The following is a 24902-nucleotide window of genomic DNA, read 5'->3' on the forward strand; positions in this document are numbered from 1 at the left end:
GGTTTGCGGGGGGCTTAGGGAGTTGTTTGTGGTTTTGTGCAAGGGGTGTGGAGTGATGTGGGGGAGACACTTAAAGTTGGGGAGTCCGCCATGGAAACCACTTTGTGGACCCATGAGTTAAAAGGGGATGAAGATTCTTCACTCAAGGAATTTGTTGCCGGGTTTGAAGAATGTCGATTTGGACTTCCGTGAGAATTGCATTTATGGAAAACAGAAGAGAGTCAGATTTCTCAAAGTTGGGAAAGAAAAGAAGAGCGAAAAATTAGAGCTTGTGCATACAGATGTATGGGGACCTGCTCAGGTATCATCTCTCGGTGGCTCTCGTTATTATGTTACTTTTATTGATGATGCAACTAGAAAAACTTGGATTTATTGTATTAAGAATAAATCTTATGTATTTGATACTTTTAAGAAATGGAAAGCTTTGGTTGAGATTGAGACAGGAAAAAAATTGAAGTGTCTTAGATCAGACAATGGAGGTGAATATTGTAGCAAAGCGTTTGATAGGTACTGTTCAGAGCATGGAATTCACAGAGAAAAGACAGTTCCAAGAACACCACAAGAAAATGGTGTGTCAGAAAGGATGAACAGAACAATCATGGAGCGTGCAAGGTGCATGAGATTGCATGCAGGATTGCCTTTACAGTTTTGGGCAGATGCTGTAGATACTGATGTTTATCTAATAAACAGAGGGCCTTCAAGTTCCTTGGATGGTGGTGTTCCAGAGGAAGCATGGACAGGAAAAAAGGTAAACTACTCCTTTTTAAAGCCTTTTGGTTGTGAGGCATTTGTCCATATTGATAAATAAAATAGAAAAAAGCTTGAGGCAAAGTCAAAGAAATGTACCTTTATTGGATATGGTGTTAATGATTTTGGTTATCGCTTATATGATTACGAAAATCACAAAATCATTAGGAGCAGAGATGTAATATTCAATGAAAAGGTCTTGTATAAGAATTAGTTGCAGGAAAAGAAGCAAGAAAAAGAAAACAAGGAATATGCAGTTCTTGACGAAATCACTAAAAAAGTAAAGGTGCCTGAAAATAATAATAATCAACAACAGCAACCACCACAACAGCAACAGGCACCCCAAACACCTGAAAGTGGTGTTAGAAGATCTACCAGGATAAGTAGACCCCCTGAACAATACTCTCCTTCATTATATTATTTATTGTTGACTGATTCTGGTGAACCCGAATGTTATGAAGAAGCAATGCAGGTTGAAAACAAGAAGAAGTGGGAGGCAGCCATGGAAGAAGAGATGGACTTCTTAATGCATAACCAGACTTGGGACTTAGTCAGGTTGCCTGCAAGAAAAACTACATTGAAGAATAAATGGGTTTACAGGCTGAAGGAAGAAGATGGAGGAAAACAGAGGTACAAAGCTAGACTTGTGGTGAAGGGGTTTACACAGAAGAAAGGTATTGATTTTGAGGAAATATTTTCTCCTGTTGTTAAAATGACTTCAATCAGAACTTTTTTAAGTCTAGTAGCAACTGAAGATTTGCATCTTGAGCAGTTAGATGTAAAGACAGCCTTTCTCCATGGGGATTTGGAGGAAGGGATATATATGCAGCAGCCACAAGGATATGAGGTGAAAGGGAAGGAGAAACTAGTGTGCAGGTTGAAGAAGAGTTTGTATGGCTTAAAACAGGCTCCAAGACAGTGGTATCTAAAATTTGACAAGTTTATGTCTGAACAAGGTTATACTAGATGCCACTCTGATCACTGTGTTTATCTGAAAAAGCAAAATGATGGCAGCTATATTATATTGTTATTGTATGTAGATGACATGCTTGTTGCAGGGTATGACATGCTTGTTGTAGTGTCTAACATGCAGGAAATAAATGTGCTCAAAATAAAATTGGCAAATTCATTTGCAATGAAGGATTTTGGAGCTGCAAAACAAATCCTTGGTATGAGAATCACTAGAGACAGGAAAAATCGCAAATTAACATTGTCTCAGAATAGTACATACAAAAGGTGTTGAAAAGATTTAATATGCACAATGAAAAACCAGTTAGTACACCTTTTGCTATCCATTTCAAGCTTAGTAAGGAGATGTGCCCAAATACCCAAGAAGACATGGATTATATGTCTAAAGTTCCATATGCATCAGCAGTTGGAAGCTTAATGTATGCAATGGTCTGCACAAGGCCTGATATTGCACATGCAGTGGGAGTTGTAAGCAGGTACATGAACAATCTAGGAAAGGAACATTGGATGGCAGTGAAATGGATTCTCAGATATTTGAAAGGTACCACAAATCAAGCATTATGCTTTGGTGGTTCAAACATTTCTCTACAGGGATATGTTGATGCAGATATGGCAGGTGACAGAGATAATAGGAGGAGCACCACAGGATATGTATTTACTGTTGGAGGAATAGCTGTCAGTTGGGTTTCAAAAATCCAAAGTGTTGTTACGCTTTCAACAACATAAGCAGAATATGTTGTTGCTATAGAGGCTAGTAAAGAAATGATTTGGTTACAAAGGTTTATGGGTGAATTGGGTAAGGAGCATGATATGGGCACGTTATACAGTGATAGCCAAAGTGCCATTCATCTTGCAAAGAACTCAGCATTTCATTCTAGGACTAAACACATACAGCTCAAGTACCATTTCATACGATCAGTGTTGGAAGATGGAGAGTTGAAGCTGGAAAAGATACACACTAGCCAAAATCCTGCAGATATGCTAACAAAAGTTGTAACCAGGGAGAAACTGAGAATATGCTCAGTTTCAATTGGCCTTCAAGGATGATGATGATGAAGATGAGAAACAGCCAGGTCCAAAGAGGAGTCATTGTCCAGCAAATGAAGCAGCGGTGGAGTTGCTACAATCATTCTCCAAGTGGGAGATTGTTTTGTGTGGAGCATGATTGTTCAGAGGTCTTTGTTTCAGCTGGATGTATACCCCAGGAAGTTTGTACACCCCTCCACGCGGGGGGGACTTGTCCCCCTGCGGGGGTCCTGGGGGTGCCAATCCCCCCAGCTGGGGGGTCCGGGGGCCAGCAGTCCCCCGGCGGGGGCTTGGGGGCAGTGCCCCCGAAGCTAAAAACAGATGTAAAATTGCCTTGTAAAAGTATAGTAATTTCTAGTCAATCTGGGCCGTTCATTAGGCAGATGATCTAACGGTAGAAATTATGTTTAGTTTAGGGTTTTTTGCCCTAGAAGGAAATCCCTCTCTTTGTATGAGGGCATTGTATTTGAGGCTGAGATATAGATGTGTATTCTGTGAGCGAGAAACAGAGAGGTGAGACTGTGAGAGAAAACAGAGGATATTACAGCAGATCTGCTGTAGGTTGTGTCTCTTCATTTTGCTGGATAATAGAAAGGAAGGACTGGCTGTTCGGGGTGGACGTAGCCCAAACTGGGTGAACCACGTATATCTGTGTCTCTCTTGTTTTATGTGTTTTCTGTGTTTATATTTCTACAATATTTTATGTGTTCCATTGCTCCATAATATATAATTTTATAGCAAAAGGAACATATTTGGGCAGCTTGTATGGTGCAATCTCACATGCATTTATTCTTATCTTAGTTTAGTTCTAGTATAAATACCAATCACCAGTTTTGGTTTGTTCACCTAAGTGTAGGATCCTTTTAATTTCATCCCCAATCCTGGGCTTTGTCTGACTGTTAAGGAGTTGTACCATTGGATGTATAAATGCATCCACAAATTCTGCAAATTATGAGGTGGTAGAAGTTGCCCTGACCATTTCTATCCAATGAATCGTTGATTGATTCACTCCTTGTTCATCCTGTTTGTTGAGTTTGATTGGTAACATATCACCCTGTTGGAAAAGAAGCATGTGGACAATTACAAAGCTATAATTGAATAGTCCCTACACAGTGAAGTTCATGAATTATTCATGTATATTATCAGCCAAGAATTGGCTATAATTATACATGAATGCTGGTTGTTGGTATTTATTAAAGACGGATAAGAAACCAAGGATAACCTCATCAATAGACTGGTCATCAGGGTATCCTAACAGATAAGAAAGTAAGGAAATGCAATGTCTAGAGGATTCAAGAAACATGGCAGATGAATAAGGTGAATTTCTTTTGGGAAATTTTGTGTCCTCGGGCAAAAATATTTAGAAATATTTGGGCTCTCTATGGGAAAGTTAACTTTTGGTATAGATCCATAAGTGTTGTTGGTGATAATTGAGTCAAGGAATCAATTTGAGGAACTAAGAGCATTTCATTTATAGTTTGAGCAGAAATGGTTATCAGAATGTCTCCATTCTGAGCCATGACTGCCCTTTTCACAAGATCATACTTGGCTTGACACCAGGAAATAAGGTTAGGGAATTCATGTGTCTTTGGGAGCCTATAAAAATGTAACAGGGATTCCCAAAACCTAATCGGATCTTGTTGTTTGAGATAGTTCTGTTTAAGCCACAAGTGTAGTTTATAAAAATAAAACTCACACTTGGCTTCTGCAGCTTTGAATATAGAATCGACAATCAGGATATGGTCAAGGTCAATCTCGGTCGGGGTGACAGTACTTTCCTCTGTGGTTTTATTCTTGGATTTTTCTTTTGGGGCCATGGTGGCAGATAGGAAGAAAATGGTTATAAGTGAGAGACTGAGCAGAAGACCAAAATTTTTGCAATACTGTAAACCTACAAACAATTGAAAATGATCAGAAGAAAGTGACAAAGAGGTCAATTTCGTTTTATTTATAAGATGCGAGAAGGGGTAACAGTTTTGTTAATAACCGTAGCAGCTTTAAATGCAAAGGAGCGGGACTGCAACGGATGGATACAATGGGTATGCCGAATGGGGGGATAAGCATGTAAATAGGTAATAGATGGGAGGAATAAGTAATGGATAGGTGAGGTGTCAGCTCGAGATTAGTGGAGAGATAACAGTTTTGTCGGGGTGAAAGAGTCGTTGGCAGAGAAAACCACGAGTGGTTTGCGGGGGGCTTAGGTAGTTGTTTGTGGTTTTGTGCAAGGGGTGTGGAGTGATTTGGGGGAGACAATTAAAGTTGGGGAGTCCGCCATGGAAACCACTTTGTGGACCCATGAGTGAAAAGGGGATGAAGATTCTTCACTCAAGGAATTTGTTGCCGGGTTTGAAGAATGTCGATTTGGACTTCCGTGAGAATTGCATTTATAGAAAACAGAAGAGAGTCAGATTTCTCAGAGTTGGGAAAGAAAAGAAGAGCGAAAAATTAGAGCTTGTGCATACAGATGTATGGGGACCTACTCAGGTATCATCTCTCGATGGCTCATGTTATTATGTTACTTTTATTGATGATGCAACTAGAAAAACTTGGATTTATTGTATTAAGAATAAATCTGATGTATTTGATACTTTTAAGAAATGGAAAGCTTTGGATGAGATTGAGACAGGAAAAAAATTGAAGTGTCTTAGATCAGACAATGGAGGTGAATATTGCAGCAAAGAGTTTGATAGGTACTGTTCAGAGCATGGAATTCGCAGAGAAAAGACAGTTCCAAGAACACCACAAGAAAATGGTGTGTCAGAAAGGATGAACATAACAATCATGGAGCATGCAAGGTGCATGAGATTGCATGCAGGATTTCCTTTACAGTTTTGGGCAGATGTTATAGATACTGATGTTTATCTAATAAACAGAGGGCCTTCAAGTTCCTTGGATGGTGGTGTTCCAGAGGAAGCATGGACAGGAAAAAAGGTAAACTTCTCCTTTTTAAAGCCTTTTGGTTGTGAGGCATTTGTCCATATTGATAAAGAAAATAGAACAAAGCTTGAGGAAAAGTCAAAGAAATGTAGCTTTATTGGATATGGTGTTAATGATTTTGGTTATCGCTTATATGATTACGAAAATCACAAAATCAAGAGGAGCAGAGATGTAATATTCAATGAAAAGGTCTTGTATAAGAATTAGTTGCAGGAAAAGAAGCAAGAAAAAGAAAACAAGGAATATGCAGTTCTTGATGAAATCACTGAAAAAGTAAAGGTGCCTGAAAATAATAATAATCAACAACCACAAAAACAGCAACCACCACAACAGCAACAGGCACCCTAAACACCTAAAAGTGGTGTTAAAAGATCTACCAGGATAAGTAGATCCCGTGAACAATACTCTCCTTCATTATATTATTTATTGTTGACTGATTCTGGTGAACCCGAATGTTATGAAGAAGCAATGCAGGTTGAAAGTAGGAAGAAGTGGGAGGCAGCCATGGAAGAAGAGATGGACTTCTTAATGCATAACCAGACTTGGGACTTAGTCAGGTTGCCTGCAAGAAAAACTACATTGAAGAATAAATGGGTTTACAGGCTGAAGGAAGAAGATGGAGGAAAACAGAGGTACAAAGCTAGACTTGTGGTGAAGGGGTTTGCACAGAAGAAAGGTATTGATTTTGAGGAAATATTTTCTCCTGTTGTTAAAATGACTTCAATCAGAACTATTTTAAGTCTAGTAGCAGCTGAAGATTTGCATCTTGAGCAGTTAGATGTAAAGACAGCCTTTCTCCATGGGGATTTGGAGGAAGGGATATATATGCAACAGCCACAAGGATATGAGGTGAAAGGGAAGGAGAAACTAGTGTGCAGGTTGAAGAAGAGTTTGTATGGCTTAAAACAGGCTCCAAGACAGTGGTATCTAAAATTTGACAAGTTTATGCCTGAACAAGGTTATACTAGATGCCACTCTGATCACTGTGTTTATCTGAAAAAGCAAAATGATGGCAGCTATATTATATTGTTATTGTATGTAGATGACATGCTTATTGCAGGTTATGACATGCTTGTTGCAGTGTCTAACATGCAGGAAATAAATGTGCTCAAAAGAAAATTGGCAAATTCATTTGCAATGAAGGAATTTGGAGCTGCAAAACAAATCCTTGGTATGAGAATCACTAGAGACAAGAAAAATTGCAAATTAACATTGTCTCAGAATAGTACATACAAAAGGTGTTGAAAAGATTTAATATGCACAATGAAAAACCAGTTAGTACACCTTTTGCTAGCCATTTCAAACTTAGTAAGGAGATGTGCCCAAATACCCAAGAAGACATGGATTATATGTCTAAAGTTCCATATGCATCAGCAGTTGGAAGCTTAATGTATGCAATGGTCTGCACAAGGCCTGATATTGCACATGCAGTGGGAGTTGTAAGCAGGTACATGAACAATCTAGGAAAGGAACATTGGATGGCAGTGAAATGGATTCTCAGATATTTGAAAGGTACCACAAATCAAGCATTATGCTTTGGTGGTTAAAAAATTTCTCTACTGGGATATGTTGATGCAGATATGGCAGGTGACAGAGATAACAGGAGGAGCACCACAGGATATGTATTTACTGTTGGCGGAATAGCTGTCAGTTGGGTTTCAAAAATCCAAAGTGTTGTTACGCTTTCAACAACATAAGCAGAATATGTTGCTGCTATAGAGGCTAGTAAAGAAATGATTTGGTTACAAAGGTTTATGGGTGAATTGGGTAAGGAGCATGATATGGGCACGTTATACAGTGATAGCCAAAGTGCCATTCATCTTGCAAAGAACTCAGCATTTCATTCTAGGACTAAACACATACAGCTCAAGTACCATTTCATACGATTAGTGTTGGAAGATGGAGAGTTGAAGCTGGAAAAGAGACACACTAGCCAAAATCCTGCAGATATGCTAACAAAAGTTGTAACCAGGGAGAAACTGAGAATATGCTCAGTTTCAATTGGCCTTCAAGGATGATGATGAAGATGAGAAACAGCCATGTCCAAAGAGGATTCATTGTCCAGCAAATGAAGCAGCGATGGAGTTGCTACAATCATTCTCCAAGTGGGAGATTGTTTTGTGTGGAGCATGATTGTTCAAAGTTCTTTGTTTCAGCTGGATGTATACCCCAGGAAGTTTGTACACCCCTCCACGCGGGGAGGACTTGTCCCCCTGCGGGGGTCCCGGGGGCGCCGATCCCCCCGGCTGGGGGGTCCGGGGGCCAGCAGTCCCCCGGCGGGGGCTTGGGGGCAGCGCCCCCGAAGCTAAAAATAGATGTAAAATTGCCTTGTAAAAGTATAGTAATTTCTAGTCAATCTGGGCTGTTCATTAGGCGGATGATCTAACGGTAGAACTTATGTTTAGTTTAGGGTTTTTTGCCCTAGAAGGAAACCCCTCTCTTTGTATGAGGGCATTTTATTTGAGGCTGAGATATAGATGTGTATTTTGTGAGCGAGAAACAGAGAGGTGAGACTGTGAGAGAAAACAGAGGATATTACAGCGGATCTGTTGTAGGTTGTGTCTCTTCATTTTGCTGGATAATAGAAAGGAAGGACTGGCTGTTCGGGGTGGACGTAGCCCAAACTGGGTGAACCACGTATATCTGTGTCTCTCTTGTTTTATGTGTTTTCTGTGTTTATATTTCTGCAATATTTTATGTGTTCCATTGCTCCATAATATATAATTTTATAACAAAAGGAACATATTTGGGCAGCTTGTATGGTGCAATCTCACATCCATTTATTCTTATCTTAGTTTATTTCTAGTATAAATACCAGTCACCAGTTTTGGTTTGTTCACCTAAGTGTAGGATCCTTTTAATTTCATCCCCAATCCTGGGCTCTGTCTGACTGTTAAGGAGTTGTACCATTGGATGTATAAATGCATCCACAAATTCTTCAAATTATGAGGTGGTAGAAGTTGCCCTGACCATTTCTATCCAGTGAATCATTGATTGATTCACTCCTTGTTCATCCTGTTTGCTGAGTTTGATTGGTAACATATCACCCTGTTGGAAAAGAAGCATGTGGACAATTACAAAGCTATAATTGAACAGTCCCTACACAGTGAATTTCATGAATTATTCATGTATATTATCAGCCAGGAATTGGCTATAATTATACATGAATGCTGGTTGTTGGTATTTATTAAAGACAGATAAGAAACCAAGGATAACCTCATCAATAGACTGGTCATCAGGGTATCCTAATAGATAAGAAAGTAAGGAAATGCAATGTCTAGAGGATTCAAGAAACATGGCACATTAATAAGGTGAATTTCTTTTGGGAAATTTTGCGTCCTCGGGCAAAAATATTTAGAAATATTTGGGCTCTCTATGGGAAAGTTAACTTATGATATAGATCCATAAGTGTTGTTGGTGATAATTGAGTCAAGGAGTCAATTTGAGGAACTAAGAGCATTTCATTTATAGTTTGAGCAGAAATGGTTATCAGAATGTCTCCATTCTGAGCCATGACTGCCCTTTTCACAAGATCATACTTGGCTTGACACCAGGAAATAAGGTTAGGGAATTCATGTGTCTTTGGGAGCCTATAAAAATGTAACAGGGATTCCCAAAACCTCATCGGATCTTGTTGGTTGAGATAGTTCTGTTTAAGCCACAAGTGTAGTTTATAAAAATAAAACTCACACTTGGCTTCTGCAACTTTGAATATAGAATAGACAATCAGGATATGGTCAAGGTCAATCTAGGTCGGGGTGACAGTACTTTCCTCTGTGGTTTTATTCTTGGATTTTTCTTTTGGGGCCATGGTGGCAAATAGGAAGAAAATGGTTATGAGTGAGAGACTGAGCAGAAGACCAAAATTTTTGCAATACTGTAAACCTACAAACAATTGAAAATGATCAGAAGAAAGTGACAAAGAGGTCTATTTCATTTTATTTATAAGATGCGAGAAGGGGTAACAGTTTTGTTAGTAACCGTAGCAGCTTTAAATGCAACGGAGCGGGACTGCAACGGATGCATACAATGGGTATGCCGAATGGGGGGATAAGCATGTAAAGAGGTAATAGATGGGAGGAATAAGTAATGGATAGGTGAGTTGTCAGCTCGAGATTAGTGGAGAGATAACAGTTTTGGCGGGGTGAAAGAGTCGTTGGCAGAGAAAACCACGAGTGGTTTGCGGGGGGCTTAAGGAGTTGTTTATGGTTTTGTGCAAGGGGTGTGGAGTGATGTGGGGGAGACACTTAAAGTTGGGGAGTCCGCCATGGAAACCACTTTGTGGACCCATGAGTGAAAAGGGGATGAAGATTCTTCACTCAAGGAATTTGTTGCGGGTTTGAAGAATGTCGATTTGGACTTCCGTGAGAATTGCATTTATGGAAAGTAGAAGAGAGTCAGATTTCTCAGAGTTGGGAAAGAAAAGAAGAGCGAAAAATTAGAGCTTGTGCATACAGATGTATGGGGACCTGCTCAGGTATCATCTCTTGGTGGCTCTCGTTATTATGTTACTTTTATTGATGATGCAACTAGAAAAACTTGGATTTATTGTACTAAGAATAAATCTGATGTATTTGATACTTTTAAGAAATGGAAAGCTTTGGTTGAGATTGAGACAGGAAAAAAATTGAAGTGTCTTAGATCAGACAATGGAGGTGAATATTGCAGCAAAGATTTTGATAGGTACTGTTCAGAGCATGGAATTCGTAGAGAAAAGACAGTTCCAAGAACACCACAAGAAAATGGTGTGTTAGAAAGGATGAACAGAACAATCATGGAGCGTGCAAGGTGCATGAGATTGCATGCAAGATTGCCTTTACAGTTTTGGGCAGATGTTGTAGATACTGTTGTTTATCTAATAAACAGAGGGCCTTCAAGTTCCTTGGATGGTGGTGTTCCAGAGGAAGCATGGACAGGCAAAAAGGTAAACTACTCCTTTTTAAAGCCTTTTGGTTGTGAGGCATTTGTCCATATTGATAAAGAAAATAGAATAAAGCTTGAGGCAAAGTCAAAGAAATGTACCTTTATTGGATATGGTGTTAATGATTTTGGTTATCGCTTATATGATTACGAAAATCACAAAATCATTAGGAGCAGAGATGTAATATTCAATGAAAAGGTCTTGTATAAGAATTAGTTGCAGGAAACGAAGCAAGAAAAAGAAAACAAGGAATATGCAGTTCTTGACGAAATCATTGAAAAAGTAAAGGTGCCTGAAAATAATAATAATCAACAACCATAAAAACAGCAACCACCACAACAGCAACAGGCACCCCAAACACCTGAAAGTGGTGTTAGAAAATCTACCAGGATAAGTAGACCCCGTGAACAATACTCTCCTTCATTATATTATTTATTGTTGACTGATTCTGGTGAACCTGAATGTTATGAAGAAGCAATGCAAGTTGAAAGCAGGAAGAAGTGGGAGGCAACCATCGAAGAAGAGATGGACTTCTTAATGCATAACCAGACTTGGGACTTAGTCAGGTTGCCTGCAAGAAAAACTACATTGAAGAATAAATGGGTTTACAGGCTGAAGGAAGAAGATGGAGGAAAACAGAGGTACAAAGCTAGACTTGTGGTGAAGGGGTTTGCACAGAAGAAAGGTATTGATTTTGAGGAAATATTTTCTCCTGTTGTTAAAATGACTTCAATCAGAACTATTTTAAGTCTAGTAGCAGCTGAAGATTTGCATCTTGAGCAGTTAGATGTAAAGACAGCCTTTCTCCATGGGGATTTGGAGGAAGGGATATATATGCAGCAGCCACAAGGATATGAGGTGAAAGGGAAGGAGAAACTAGTGTGCAGGTTGAAGAAGAGTTTGTATGGCTTAAAACAGGCTCCAAGACAGTGGTATCTAAAATTTGACAAGTTTATGTCTGAACAAGGTTATACTAGATGCCACTCTGATCACTGTGTTTATCTGAAAAAGCAAAATGATGGCAGCTATATTATATTGTTATTGTATGTAGATGACATGCTTGTTGCAGGGTATGACATGCTTGTTGCAGTGTCTAACATGCAGGAAATAAATGTGCTCAAAAGAAAATTGGCAAATTCATTTGCAATGAAGGATTTTGGAGCTGCAAAACAAATCCTTGGTATGAGAATCACTAGAGACAGGAAAAATTGCAAATTAACATTGTCTCAGAATAGTACATACAAAAGGTGTTGAAAAGATTTAATATGCACAATGAAAAACCAGTTAGTACACCTTTTGCTAGCCATTTCAAACTTAGTAAGGAGATGTGCCCAAATACCCAAGAAGACATGGATTATATGTCTAAAGTTCCATATGCATCAGCAGTTGGAAGCTTAATGTATGCAATGGTCTGCACAAGGCCTGATATTGCACATGCAGTGGGAGTTGTAAGCAGGTACATGAACAATCTAGGAAAGGAACATTGGATGGCAGTGAAATGGATTCTCAGATATTTGAAGGGTACGACAAATCAAGCATTATGCTTTGGTGGTTCAAACATTTCTCTACAGGGATATGTTGATGCAGATATGGCAGGTGACAGAGATAACAGGAGGAGCACCACAGGATATGTATTTACTGTTGGCGGAATAGCTGTCAGTTGGGTTTCAAAAATCCAAAGTGTTGTTACGCTTTCAACAACATAAGCAAAATATGTTGTTGCTATAGAGGCTAGTAAAGAAATGATTTGGTTACAAAGGTTTATGGGTGAATTGGGTAAGAAGCATGATCTGGGCACGTTATACAGTGATAGCCAAAGTGCCATTCATCTTGCAAAGAACTCAGCATTTCATTCTAGGACTAAACACATACAGCTCAAGTACCATTTCATACGATCAGTGTTGGAAGATGGAGAGTTGAAGCTGGAAAAGATACACACTAGCCAAAATCCTGCAGATATGCTAACAAAAGTTGTAACCAGGGAGAAACTGAGAATATGCTCAGTTTCAATTGGCCTTCAAGGATGATGATGATGAAGATGAGAAACAGCCAGGTCCAAAGAGGAGTCATTGCCCAGCAAATGAAGCAGCGGTGGAGTTGCTACAATCATTCTCCAAGTGGGAGATTGTTTTGTGTGGAGCATGATTGTTCAGAGGTCTTTGTTTCAGCTGGATGTATACCCCAGGAAGTTTGTACACCCCTCCACGCGGGGGGGACTTGTCCCCCTGCGGGGGTCCCGGGAGGGCCGATCCCCCCCGGCTGTGGGGTCCGGGGGCCAGCAGTCTCCCGGCGGGGGCTTGGGGGCAGCTCCCCCAAAGCTAAAAACAGATGTAAAATTGCCTTGTAAAAGTATAGTAATTTCTAGTCAATCTGGGTCGTTCATTAGGCGGATGATCTAACGGTAGAACTTATGTTTAGTTTAGGGTTTTTTGCCCTAGAAGGCAACCCCTCTCTTTGTATGAGGGCATTGTATTTGAGGCTGAGATATAGATGTGTATTTTGTGAGCGAGAAACAGAGAGGTGAGACTGAGAGAAAACAGAGGATATTACAGCAGATCTGTTGTAGGTTGTGTCTCTTCATTTTGCTGGATAATAGAAAGGAAGGACTGGCTGTTCGGGGTGGACGTAGACCAAACTGGGTGAACCACGTATATCTGTGTCTCTCTTGTTTTATGTGTTTTCTGTGTTTATATTTCTACAATATTTTATGTGTTCCATTGCTCCATAATATATAATTTTATAACAAAAGGAACATATTTGGGCAGCTTGTATGGTGCAATCTCACATCCATTTATTCTTATCTTAGTTTAGTTCTAGTATAAATACCAGTCACCAGTTTTGGTTTGTTCACCTAAGTGTAGGATCCTTTTAATTTCATCCCCAATCCTGGGCTATGTCTGATTGTTAAGGAGTTGTACCATTGGATGTATAAATGCATCCACAAATTCTGCAAATTATGAGGTGGTAGAAGTTGCCCTGACCATTTCTATCCAGTGAATCATTGATTGATTCACTCCTTGTTCATCCTGTTTGCTGAGTTTGATTGGTAACATATCACCCTGTTGGAAAAGAAGCATGTGGACAATTACAAAGCTATAATTGAACAGTCCGTACACAGTGAAGTTCATGAATTATTCATGTATATTATCAGCCAAGAATTGGCTATAATTATACATGAATGCTGGTTGTTGGTATTTATTAAAGACAGATAAGAAACCAAGGATAACCTCATCAATAGACTGGTCATCAGGGTATCCTAACAGATAAGAAAGTAAGGAAATGCAATGTCTAGAGGATTCAAGAAACATGGCAGATGAATAAGGTGAATTTCTTTTGGGAAATTTTGCATCCTCGGGCAAAAATATTTAGAAATATTTGGGCTCTCTATGGGAAATTTAACTTATGGTATAGATCCATAAGTGTTGTTGGTGATATTTGAGTCAAGGAGTCAATTTGAGGAACTAAGAGCATTTCATTTATAGTTTGAGCAGAAATGGTTATCAGAATGTCTCCATTCTGAGCCATGACTGCCCTTTTCACAAGATCATACTTGGCTTGACACCAGGAAATAAGGTTAGGGAATTCATGTGTCTTTGGGAGCCTATAAAAATGTAACAGGGATTCCCAAAACCTAATCGGATCTTGCTGGTTGAGATAGTTTTGTTTAAGCCACAAGTGTATTTTATAAAAATAAAACTCACACTTGGCTTCTGCAACTTTGAATATAGAATCGAAAATCAGGATATGGTCAAGGTCAATCTGGGTCGGGGTGACAGTACTTTCCTCTGTGGTTTTATTCTTGGATTTTTCTTTTGGGGCCATGGTGGCAGATAGGAAGAAAATGGTTATAAGTGAGAGACTGAGCAGAAGACCAAAAGTTTTGCAATACTGTAAACCTACAAACAATTGAAAATGATCAGAAGAAAGTGACAAAGAGGTCAATTTCATTTTATTTATAAGATGCGAGAAGGGGTAACAGTTTTGTTAATAACCGTAGCAGCTTTAAATGCAACGGAGCGGGACTGCAACGGATGGATACAATGGGTATGCCAAATGGGGGGATAAGCATGTAAAGAGGTAATAGATGGGAGGAATAAGTAATGGATAGGTGAGGTGTCAGCTCGAGATTAGTGGAGAGATAACAGTTTTGGCAGGGTGAAAGAGTCGTTGGCAGAGAAAACCACGAGTGGTTTGCGGGGGGCTTAGGGAGTTGTTTGTGGTTTTGTGCAAGGGGTGTGGAGTGATGTGGGGGAGACACTTAAAGTTGGGGAGTCCGCCATGGAAACCACTTTGTGGAGCCACTCCACCCCCCCCGGCCGCGTTAACATGAAACAGTGGACGGGGGTGCAAAATCTCTCCCCACCGCTGATCTGGGCGTGGTGTAGATCAACCGTCATATCATGCATCCTTTTTACGAAAGACAACAAGACCTTTTTGTCATTTATTGATTTGGGTCAAAGAAAACTTTCGCGTTATAATATAATTGAAATGCCATAATTTATAACCAAGAATTAATCTCGATTAAAGAATTAATCATATATAAACATGATTTGACATTTTCCTGGTGTGGCGCATTTGGACTAGTATCCTTTTCATTTATTTTGTATAAAAATTAAGCCTTTTCTTTACTTTTGCTTCCCTAACATTTTATTTTTCTTTTTGCCTTCTTTATTTAGGGCAACTAACTCCTATCATTTTATTGATATAGATGCCTACTAAATATTAAATTGTCCTAACATTTTAATTTTTCTTTTCTTTTGCATCCATATCCTAACTTAACCTTTTAAAAATATTTTTGACTAATATACTAACTTATCAAAACCAAATTATGTTACAACATGTATGTCTGATTTCTCTCTGGATTTTGATTTCTGTGAAAATTATGTATATGGGAAGCATAATCGAGTGAGTTTACCCTCTAGTGCTAAGAGGGCGAAATGGATATTAGATCTTCTACACAGTGATGTGTTTGGACCTGTGTCGGTTCCATCACTGGGTAAGTTTGTGTACTATGTATCATTTATAGATGACTTCTCAAGGAATACATGGATATATTTCCTCAGGAAGAAATCTGAAGTCTTTGACATGTTCAAAGAATTTAAGGCTCTGGTGGAAAACTAGACAGAGAAGAAGATAAAGGTGCTCAGGACCAATAACGGTGGAGAGTTTTGCAAGAAGGAATTTGAAGTGTTCAGTAAGAAGTGTGGTATAGCACGGCAGAAGAATAATCCATACACACCTCAGAAAAATGGAGTTGTAGGAAGAATGAACAAGACATTGATGGAAAAGGAAAGAAGCATGCTCAGTGGTGCTAGGTTAGGATAGGAATTCTGGGTAGACGCGATGGATATTGCATGTTACCTGATCAACAGATCACCTTCATCATCTTTGGAGGATAAGACTCCACAAGAGGTATAGACTGGTAAGAAACCCTCTCTTTCACATCTGAGGGTATTTGGATGTGATGCATATGTAAATGTTCCAAAGGAGAAAAGAACAAAGCTGGATAGTAAATCTAAAAGGTGCATCTTTATTGGGTATAAGAATGGTTTAAAAGGTTATAAGATTTGGAACCCAAAAACAAGGAAGGTTGTGTATAGCTGAGATGTTGTGTTTAGAGAGGTGAAAGATGCTATTAAACATGAAGTCCTACCAAAGGAACCTAAGAAGATAGAGTTTGAGCTAAAGGAGGAAGAATCAAACTCTACAGTAGAAGAGGAATCAGAAGATGAAGAACCAAAAACCCCAGCTGTGAGAATATTAGTTCGAGAAAGAAGGCAACCAGAAAGGTATAGTCCATCTGCTTTTTATTAAAAAAATTCTTTATCTATTACTGATGATGATCCCAAAACTGTGAGGGAATCAGTAGATTCATTGGATGGAAAACCCTGGAAAGAGGCCATGGTTGATGAAATGGCATCTTTGGACAAAAATGAGGCTTGGGATCTGGTGGATTTGTCGGCTAGAAGGAAACCCATTGGATGCAAATGGGTTTTTAAGAAGAAGATGAATGAAAAGGGTAAGGTGGAGAAATACAAAGCTCGGTTGGTAGAAAAAGGTTATTCCCAGGTGCTGGGAATTGATTTTGGTGATATGTTTTCTCTTCTTGCCAAGGTAGCTTCTATTAGATTACTTTTATTTGTTACTGTTGCTTTTGATTTTGAGGTAGAACAGATGGATGTGAAGATAACATTTCTTCACAGGGATCTGGAAGAAGAGATCTACATGAAGCAACTTGAAGGTTTTGCGGTGAAGGGTAAGAAAGAACTGGTATGTAAGTTTAAAAAAGTCTATGTATGGGTTAAAACAGTCACCAAGGATGTGTTATCAGAAATTTGATACATTTATATGGGGACTTGGATTCACCAAAAGCAAAGCAGATCACTGTGTGTATTTTAAATTAATTGGTGACCGTGTTATTTATCTGATCTTGTATGTGGATGATATGTTGCTAGTTGGAAATTACAAAGAATTTATCCATGATTTGAAGACCCAATTGTCCTCCAAATTTGACATGAAAGATCTTGGTGCTGCAAACTATATTTTGGGCATGGAAATTAAACGAGATCGGGCAAAGAGAAAGCTCTGGTTAAACTAGAGGAAATATGCGAGACAATACTGCAGAGGTTTAATATGAAGGATAGTAAACCGGTGAAGGTTCCTATTCCTATAGGTGTAAAGTTATCTGATGAACAATGTCCCAAGACACAAGAAGAGGAAGAGGACATGTCCCGTGTTCCATATGCAAGTGTAGTCGATAGCCTAATGTATGCAATGGTTTGTACTAGACCAGACATTGCACATGCAGTGGGAGTATTGAGCAGGTTTATGTCAAAACCAAGGAAGGAGCATTGGACAACAATGAAGCAGGTTTTTAGGTATTTGCGTGGCACTAGTGATTATGGTTTGTGCTACCAAGGAATACCAAGATTGGATAGAGTTTTGGACATCCATGGCTTTGTTGATCCAAACTGGGTTGAAGATCTGGATCAGAGAAGATCTACAAGTGGGTATGTGTTTAACCTATTTGGAGGTGCAGTCAGTTGGATGAGTAAGAGACAGTCTATAGTGGCACTTTTAACTACAAAGGAAGAATACATGGTAGCCACTCATGCAAGCAAGGAAGTAGTTTGGTTGCAGAAATTGTGTTCAAGTATGGGGTTAGTAAAGTGAGCTATAAGGATAGACTATGAAAGCCAAAGTGCAATTTTCTTGGCAAAGAACCTTGCTTATCATTCAAAGACAAAGCACATTGATGTTCAATATCACTTTGTGAGGGATATGTTTGAGAGCAAAAAGGAGTTGTTGGTAAAGGTGGACACCTTGAAGAATATTGTAGAAGCATTGACAAAGTATGTGATCACTAAGAAGTTCTCTTGGTGTAGAGAAACAATGGGCATTACAGAGGTGGATCAATGACTAAGCTCTCCTATGGTCCCCAGTGGAAAGAAAACAACAAGCGGGAGAATGTTGGGTTGTGTTATATTCTTTCCATGGCTACCCCACGCACGGACCTACCTATGGTTTTGGTGCATGGATTTCACAAACGGTTTTGGGCATGATGGTTTTCTATCCATGGTATTTTGTACATCTGGTCAAGGGAACTATGGTTATGTTCTAATCCAGGGTTAATGGATTCGGGTTTATGGATGCTTCAGCATGTATATATATATGTATTGTAACATTAGATGGAATAGAATGAATAATCAATCTGGTAGTCCGGGTTTTGAGATCTAGGGGAAAATCTTTGTGTATATATATTTTATGTTTTATGCTCTCACCATTGTTTATTTTCTTTTTTTAGAATTCTTATGTAGGTAATTTTTGTACGGGGTTAAAACCTACAGGAAGCAAGTGTGTGACCTTGCAGCAAGTCAAGTGAGATGCATGGGTATTCTAACACACGGAGGGGAAAAGGAAGTGTATCCTTTAGAATCATGTAATAGTACTGTGGAGCATTTGAAAGGTATGTTTTTGACAAACAATTTAGTGACTTTTCAGTAACATTTGTAACCTTTTCTGCATCATGAACTCGAAGAAATAAAGAATTCTAATAAAACGAGTGAGAACTAACATGGAAAGCTTAATCTCTAATAATTGTCATTTTTCTATGCAGGGAAAGGTGGAAACGAAGAGCTGCCGTTCAAAAGGGAAAGATAAAGGAGGAATAACTGTTGTCCCTCTAGAAGGGAACTGGATGCAAACGAGATTGAGCAGATCGAAGCAGAACGACCCAGGAAAGGAAGAAGGAATACCAATTCGGCGGAAAAGGGAAAGAAAAGTAAAGGATTAACAGCTTGGTGAATCCCTCAGGATCTTTGATCCCGAGGGACCGTTGTTTTACTTATTTTGTTACCTAGATATCTCCGCCGTTACTTTTATAAAAAGGAACAGCACCGTTAAGCAAAGGGACTTTTATGTAACTTTCAGTTTCAGACTAAACTTTGATCATCGAGTCTCATTGAGACCTGGTTTACTGTACGTTTGTTGATGCGTTAATATAAAAGACTTGGTGTTTATTTCATCTTTGTGTCTGGAGTAATCTAAGGCGGTGTACCATTGGAAGCTAAGGGCCCGGCTCCGAAGGACACTTGCTTTTGTATCATTATAACTTGATTTATGCGTGGTTTGCTTATCTTTATTGCTCAGTAATCTGATATGCATTTCATGTGTTGTTCCATGCTCTGCTACGATTAATTCATTAATGGTTCTTTCAGGAAATCCATGTAGTGACTCTGCATTGTATGATTGAATCTTTTCAGAGTTGAGGGTTAAACCAGCTATTTCTGTTACAGAGCATTTGTATTGAATATTACTGTTATTGGATTCATTTGAAATCCTGATTATTGGAATCCGAAAGTAATGTTATTCTATTTGGAAACATAGTCGTATTCTCCTTAATCGTCAGATTACTATATTAGTGTGTTGTGTGTATATATGATTGATTCCTACTGTTCCATAATTCATCAATGAGTGATGTTCCATAAAGTACATTCCATCCAATTTGCCTTAAGAGAAAAGATTGTTATTTTATCGCAGAGTGTGAGTTTGGTTCAATAGAGCAAGTTTGGTTCTCACTCGCGAGACTTAGTTCATTTGATTGCTGTTCCATTTTAGACTTGTTGTTCCATTTCCTATTTGTTGTTCCATTTTACTTTCTGCCGTTCCATTTACTTGCATTTGCTGCTTTGGTGTGAGAGAAGGTCTAAGGCTGTAGTGAGCCTCAGCAGTCGCTGCCTAGCTCCCAGACCTATGGTCCATGCTCTAATTTCCTTTCCATCAGTTTCTAGAGGGATGGGTTATCGTTTCCGCACCCTTGACTGATAAGCTGTCTGGTGTGATTTTATCCTTTTGAAGTAATTTAGTTATAGTTTAGCATCCGTTTACTCTTGTATTCTCTGAACGCTGTACTACTAAGCATTACTCTGATGAATAGCCTCGGACTGAGATACTCTTTGCAATAACAAAACGTTCCCGGATTGACTTGTTAATGTGGGATAATTAGAGGTGAAAGGGACCCTTGTTACAGCTCCACATTTTGGAGCTGTTGCCGGGGAAAGAGTATAGCCATTTGTCTTTTACAGAGTAGTGTACGAATCTGCTAGGGGAGAGTTGGATTTTAAAAACGAAAGGTAAGAACCTGCGTATGGAGCATGTAAAAGCCCTGCTCCACCGTCCGCTTTCCTAGCAGAATTGTTGGTTGAATAGGATTTAGTAGTTTATTAGAGTGCATGACTAAGCAGAAAAAGCCAGAAAAGAATATCAAACCTCCATTCAAACCCGAAAAAGCCAAAGGGCCGGTGACCCTTGGCCGAACAACCTTCATAGACGAAATCTATAAGAAAACTGAATCTCAGCCATCAGTAGGCCCCAGGAAAACCAATTCTAAACAGCCTACTAGCTCCCTTCAGGCCACAGGATCACCATCTGTAGCCTTCGCTGAGGTGCATAGTCAGACTGATGAACAGGACTTTCAAGAAATTGAAAATTCTATTCCAGAACGACTGCAGGAAGGGAATCTAAGCAATCTTTGTGAAGGAGAAGGGGAAACAGGGGAAGTTGGGGAGCCAAGATCTCCTCCTAGGATAATTCAGCCATTAAATAGCCCAGATAAGGGGAGCGCGGTAAAAATTATTATTGAAGACACCCCATTTCCTCAGACAGAAATTCCAGATAGGGGAAGTGCTATTAAAATTGTTCCTGTTAAAAATATTCCTCCTCAACCTAGGAATACCCTCTTAGATCTTCCGGAAGGTTATTGGCATATATTCGATCCCATGGCGCAGAATCAGCCAAATACTCAAACTTCTACATTGCAATATCCTATAGTGGATTCCGCAGAAAATGCACCCATGAAAGCAATCCCCCTTCAACACATTCCTACATTTCACGGACTTACATCAGAGGACCCCGATGCATTCTTATTTGAATTTGATGTGCTATGCAGGGGATATGATTACACCACTGACCCCCAGAAATTAAAATTGTTCCCCTCCACTTTGAAAGGGGCAGCTTTAAGATGGTTTATGGGTTTAGGTGGTGGAGTTATAAATAACTGGGAACAAATGAAAGAATCTTTCCTAAAGAAATATCAGGATTATTGTTGCTCTAGAGAATTAAAAGATGAAATATTCCAAATGACAGCTAGACCAAATGAAACATTAGAGGAATACGTAGAATGTTTTCAGTATAATTTACAAAGATCTCCCTATGCATCACTACCTCTGCCTGATAATGTGTTAAAAACTGCATTGATCAGAGGCATGAAGGAACAGTGGATTGAAACATTGAATATCATGGGAAAAGGGGATATTTATCAAGAGAATTTTGCTGACATCATTGATTTATGTATCAGGAGTTCGAGAGGCAGCACAAGGATAAAACCAACAGAATACAAAATATCAACAGAAGGAGTAACACGTGTAGAACTTGGAAATTTATTAGAAAATTTTAAAACTGATATTTTGGGGACATTAATTACACAACTTGATATTGTGCAGGCTAAACAGAAGCAGATGGAGGCAGAACAGAATTTGGCGATCTTCTACCCACGATGTAGAAGAAAACATAGCCACAAGGAATGTCCACTGGATGCAGTTCAAACATGTGCTATATGTACAAAGGATCACCTTACTGAGAGCTGCCCCTCACTTCCTAGATTGAAGGCAGTATATAAGGAAGCGGAAGAAGAGCCAGAATCAGCATACTTCATTAACCAGCATCGCCAATGGCAACCAAGGCAATCTGGTATGTTTACAGACCCAACTTCTTCTTTCCAGCCTCCGCAGTATAATGCTCAGCAATATAGTATGTGGCAAAACCAATCTCAACCCCCATTTTCAAACTAGTCACCACATTCGTTTCCTTCTCCAAATCCGCGGATGAATCAGACAAGCCAATTTGGTTGGCCGAATTTTCCTTACGCCCCACCTTATTGGCAGAATAACCCATATCCTCCACAATGGACTCCCCCTACTTCACAAGGTTCACCCTGGCAGACAAATTGGCCAAAATCGACATATCAGCCAGAAGGAACTATTCCGCTCCCTCAACCGACTCTGCCAGCTTTACAACAAAACCCCCAGTCTAATCTGAGACCGCAACTCCCAGCCCAACCCAATCCCAATCCAAATAATAGACCGGTCCAATCCCTCCAAATTATGGAATCATCATAAATCAGACCTGACCTGAGGGAGTGCAATGATCTTCAGTTAAGATCTGGATGTATAATAGAAACGGAGGGAGATAAAACAGTTCACATTGAAGATCAGTTACCAATAGAACAGTCGTTACAACAAGAGGGTGTAAATAAGGAGCAGACCCATCATCAGGCAAGTACATCCTCTCCTCCCTTCCCAGAACGATTAGTCATACCACGACCTATACAATATCTAGACTTAGACATTCTGGGAGAGTTACAAAATCTGTACATAAGAATTCCATTCCTCCAAGCCATTCAAGACATCCCTATATACGCAAAAACTATAAAAGAGTTGTGCATAAAAAAATCAAGGAGGAATGCAACCACTAACCCAAGAGTCCAAGTAGTCGGTACTTTATCTGACCTGTTATCAGGAAAAGAGACACCCATTAAATATGAAGATCCGGGAAATCCAATCGTAACTGTTCAAATCTATGGTCAGACCCTGACTAATGCTTTAGTTGATCTAGGAGCTGCAATTAATATTTTGACAACCTCTACTTGCCAAAAGCTCGGCATTACATCAGTAGAACCTACTTCTACTTTGTTAGAATTGGCCGACCGATCTGTAGTTCGACCAGAAGGTACTCTATACGATGTCATGGTCTCTGTAGATTCCTGGGAATACCCAACCGATTTCTTGATAATTAATCCAAAAACCCGACTGGATGGACACCCGCTAATTTTAGGTAGACCTTGGCTTGCTACCGCCGATGCTTACATTGGTTGCCGGCAGGGAAATATGACTATAACCAGAGGACCAGATATTAAAAATCTAGTTCTATACCCTCCAGCACAGCCAAGTCTTACAATGATAAAAACTAACCAGCGCCCTGTGTCATACCTTACTGACAATATCAGATCCCCATTTACTGTACAGAAGGCTCTAGACTTTAAAGACCAAACAGAAGATGATGCCATCAATAATTTCATTAGTCAAACTGAATCTAGATCTCACACACAGTGTTTCATGATAGAAGCAGCATTCGATAGTGAACTAGAAGAAGATCCTTTGAAAGATGCGCATGACCAAACAATACCTGTGACTTCTGTTGCCAACAATAAAGTAGTGGAAATTGAACCGGGAAAGACTCTAAATATCAATGCTAACCTTACACCGGACCAAGAAATAAAGCTCATCCATCTGTTACGAAAGTATCAAGAAGCATTTGCATGGGATTACCCTCATATGAAAGGGATTGATCCCCAATTGTGCACCCACCATATTTATATAGAAAAAGATGCAAGACCCGTTCGTCAACCGCAAAGAAGACTCAACCCTCATCTAAAAGATGTTGTAAAAGCTGAACTTCAGAAACTTTTAGATGTTAATTTTATCTATCCTATTTCTGATAGTAAATGGGTCTCTCCGCTTGTGGTGGTACCCAAGAAGAATGGGAAATGGAGGATTTGTGTGGATTACAGGGAGTTAAACAAAGCCACACAAAAAGATCACTTCCCTCTCCCATTCATAGACCAAGTATTGGACACTTTAGCAGGAAAGAAATTCTTTTCTTTCCTAGATGGCTTCAGTGGATACAATCAGATCCAGATTGCCCCTGAAGACCAGGATAAAACTACTTTTACTTGTCCTTGGGGAACGTTTGCCTATCGAGTTCTACCCTTTGGCCTATGTAATGCTCCTGCCACATTCCAAAGGGTTGTCCTTAGCATCTTTGCAGATTTAATAAATGATGGACTTGAAGTGTACATGGATGACTTTACACCATATGGAGATGATTTTGATCCAGCTTTAGACACTCTAGAAAAAGTCCTACAACATTGCATTGCTACCAGGCTTTGCTTAAGCCACGAAATATGTTATATGATGATGACTGAAGGGCTCATTCTAGGACACTATGTTTCAGCAGCTGGCATTCAGGTAGACCCGACCAAAATTCAAATACTTTTGCTTATCCCCACCCCCACTACTCAAACAGAGGTACGTAGCTTTCTTGGATTTTCTGGGTATTATAGACGATTTATAAAACATTATTCACACACTGCTGCACCTCTATATGCACTAACTGGTAATGTTGATTTCTTGTGGACAGAAAAATGCGACCATGCTTTCAAGGAATTAAAGAAACTTGTATCAACAGCTCCAGTCCTTCGAGGACCAAACTGGAATTTACCATTCCAAATCTCATCTGATGCCTCAGATACAGCAATCGGTGCAGTCCTTGGGCAGGAAGAGGATAAAAAACCATATGCTATCTATTATATCAGCAAAAACTTATCCCCTGCTGAATTAAATTACACTGTCACTGAAAAAGAATTCCTGGCTGTAATACATGCTGTCAATAAGTTTAGACATTATATCACAGGCTATCCTGTTATTTTATATACAGATCATTATGCTATCAAATATTTAGCAAATAAGCCTGTCACAAATGCTAGAATAACCAGATGGTTGATTTTATTACAGGAGTTCGATATCACAATCAAGGATCGACCTGGCAAGGAAAACCCTGTAGCTGATTTTCTCTCACGAATACCAAAATCAATTGAAGCAGCAGCAGTGGAAGATCAATTTCCTGATGAGTACCTGTTTGTTGTTGTTGTTCAAACACCCTGGTATGCTGATGTTGCCAATTACCT

Source organism: Pinus tabuliformis, chromosome 1_2, assembly GCF_031772625.1.
Source record: "Pinus tabuliformis cultivar Carrire ecotype Pingquan chromosome 1_2, CPIR1, whole genome shotgun sequence".
Taxonomy (NCBI): Eukaryota; Viridiplantae; Streptophyta; class Pinopsida; order Pinales; family Pinaceae; genus Pinus; species Pinus tabuliformis.